The following is a 3333-nucleotide window of genomic DNA, read 5'->3' as shown; positions in this document are numbered from 1 at the left end:
CCTTATTCACTGTTAGTGGAAGTGTAAAATGGTGGAACCACTGTGGAAAGTGATGTGGTGCTTTCTCAAAAAGTTGCAAATAGAGATACCATTTGACCCAGAAATTCCACTACTGGGAATATACCCTTAAGAGACCATAACCTCCATCCAAGCAGATATATGCATACCCATATTTATTGCGGCTTTGTTCACAAATAGCAAGGAGTTGGAAACAACCTCAGTGCCCATCAAGAAATGAATGGATAGAGAAGCTGTGGTATATTTACACAATGGAATACTATGCTGCATTGAAAAACAAGGAACTCATGCAATATTATTCCAAATGGGTGACCCTGGAGAACATTATGCTGAGTGAAATATCTCAATCATAAACGGACAAACACTGCATAATGCCACTGCTGTAGAACTGGACTGACATCAGGGTTGGGGTAAGACTGAGAAAAACTAGATGAATTATGTATACTGCATTGAAACTGATGAGAGAGAGAACAGTTTAAAAGCAATATATTATAGGGCATTATGATTATCGTAAGAATCCGGAATGAAGGTTGCAGAGTGGAGTATACTCAGGGTGGGGGTGGGGAGATTCGGGGCGACTGTATACCAATGAAGGAATTTTTCTTTTACTTTTCAAAGAGAAAGGCGAACTGGGGGTAGGGGTGGTGTGGGCATGGAGAAAAGTGCAACAAGGAATGAATGGAAATCCAAAATCTCTGTAAATGTTCATGGTAATTAATAAAAAAAATATTTTAAAAAAAGAAGACAAAGATTCTCACCACTGGGCCAATTAACAGCACCATGATAGATGGAGAAGTGATTGAGGTTGTTCACAATTTATTCAATTAACTTATTAAGTTAACAATTCAACTTATTCAGCTCCACAATCAGCACTCTTGGCACCAGCAGTCAGGAGATCAAAAGATGAATTGTACTGGGAAAATCTGTGGTCAGGGACCCCTCCAGAATACTGAGAAACAACAATGTCAGTCAAGAGAATAAGGTGATCCAGGCCATTGTCTTCACAGTTATTGCTATGCATCAGAGAGCTGGACAATGACTAAGGATGAGAGAAGCGGAACTGATTCCTTTGAGTTGTAGTGCCAGAAAAGAGTATAGGACATACCATGGATCATCAAGAGAACAAACATCTGTCTTGGAGAGGGTGAAACCAAGTTTCTCTTTGAAGGCTAGGATTTTGAAGCTCTGTCTCACATACTTTGGGCACATGGATAGGAGGGACTGGTACTTAGAGGAAGACATTATACTTGGAAGGATGGACAGACAGCCCAAGAAAGGAAGACTTGAATGAGATGGATTGACACAGTAACTGGGATAATAGTGTCAGAGCCAGTGAGACTGGCTTATGATAGGACAGGCTTCACATCTGTTGTACATAGGGCCACTATGAGTTGCAAGCAACTAGACCGCACATAACAACAACATTTTTGATACTGTTTAATTATTTCCATATTCTCTTGGATTACCACTATGGGAGATGGGAACAAATATGAATCTTTTCCAGCCAATTGGCCAAGTAGTTATTTTCCAAATGTCATGCATAGACTAATGAGCATGTTCAAGGGGACGTCTGTTCTTGAAATATATCAGTTGATATTCCATCAATTACTGGGCTTTATTTTTTTTCCCCTATGCCTTCAGTATAACTTGAACTTCTTCCTTCATTACCATATAATCAAGAAGCAATGGTAATTCCAAAACTGTAACCTTAGATTACATAAAAGAACTCGTAAGATTTTCAAGGCTGTGATTTTTATGGAAGCTAACTGTACATCTTTCTCCTATGAGATAGTCAATAGGGTATTTTTTCCTTATTGTTAATTTTAATGAAAATTTACAGAGATTTTGGATTTCCATTCATTCCTTTTTGTACTTTTCTATCTTCAGTCCTTTCAATTTAAACCTCTTCATTACCAGAGATTCTTCCAAACAGAGACAGGCAGATCAAGAAAGAAGAGATTTATGGGTTTGGGATTTCAAGTCCTCTTACTTTTCCAAAACAATTCTATTTTTAAAAAAGAAACAAAAGTATAGAATAAAATTCTAAATAACTGTAAGCCTGAAATATAGATAAAAGGAGTCTACAAAAGACTAGCAAAATGCAACCACAGTACTCTGTCACATTCTTTGGCTGATAATTTTACTCATAAACTTAAATAGATTTACTTTCTGTGTACCTTATATAATGATGTAAAGCATTGGTAACTGAGAACTTGGTGGTTCAAGCACACAGAGGTACTTTTGAAGGATGAACTTCTGATGATCTACCTTCAAGAGGTCACAACCTTGAAAACTCCGTGACCTCCGTGAAGCAGAACTGTATGCTTGCCATGAGTTACATTGAACCTAACTGTGACTAATGACAACAAAACATAACAAAAAATTAGAATGGGCAACATAAAATTTAAATTCTGGCCACCATTTTAAGAGTTCATTATTTGTATTTATTCTCTTGAGACAGACTTGTTAAAGCTCTTTCTTTCTCTTCCAACTCAGTGGAACTAATGGTTTATATTTAAGAGGACTGAAAACAACCATTCATGGTTAGCTGCCTGTCAGTGAGAAATCCTCTTGCTCCAGAGGTTTTGGCTCTCTGTGCACAGCAGAAGGATTAAGTCAAATCTTTTTAGGCAGGTCATGTGTGTACTCTAGAGAAATTTTCTTCTAGGTGTCTCCACAAACGGTTCCTATATGTACAGCACAGTTTGTCTTTTGCTGGTCTCAGTCCTTCAGTTTCTGGTTTCCTGTGCCTCCTCTTCAGAGTCTGTTGTTATCCTGTCACTGCTTTCTTGTGGAAGAGTTCACTAGTGTTCCCTTGCTCCCCGCATCTCTTTAATGTGAAATACTTCTGTGTCTTGGACTTTGATAAATGTCTGAAATGCAGCCTGAGCCCAATGCAATGCTTCTTCAGGGGATTTTTTTGTGCCTGGAAACTCCAGCAGCCTCCACATACACTGTTGTTTCAATCAACTAAACTTACAGTCAACTCACAGTTACCAAAATTATCACAAAAATAATCTCTTAAAAACTCTCATTTTACTTCTGACTGAAGTCTCTTTTTGTTTTTTTAATAATCTACATTTTATTTTTTTCTTCTTTTAGTTTAATAATTTTCATGAATATTTACAGAGATTTTGGATTTCCATTCATTCATTGTTGCACTTTTCTCCCTGCCCAGCCCTGCCCCTGCCACCCCGTTCCTTCCTCTCTTTGAAAAGTAAAATTCTTTGATATACAATCCTGAGTGCTGCATAGTACTCCATTTTAAGAATATACCACAATTTCTCATCCATTCAGTTGTGGTTGGGCATTTGG

The sequence above is a fragment of the Elephantulus edwardii genome, unplaced genomic scaffold, assembly GCF_000299155.1.
Source record: "Elephantulus edwardii isolate Elephantulus edwardi_28Jun2011 unplaced genomic scaffold, EleEdw1.0 scaffold00003, whole genome shotgun sequence".
Classification (NCBI taxonomy): Eukaryota; Metazoa; Chordata; class Mammalia; order Macroscelidea; family Macroscelididae; genus Elephantulus; species Elephantulus edwardii.
The sequence above is the reverse complement of the archived record's forward strand: the minus strand, read 5'-3'. Positions refer to the sequence as shown.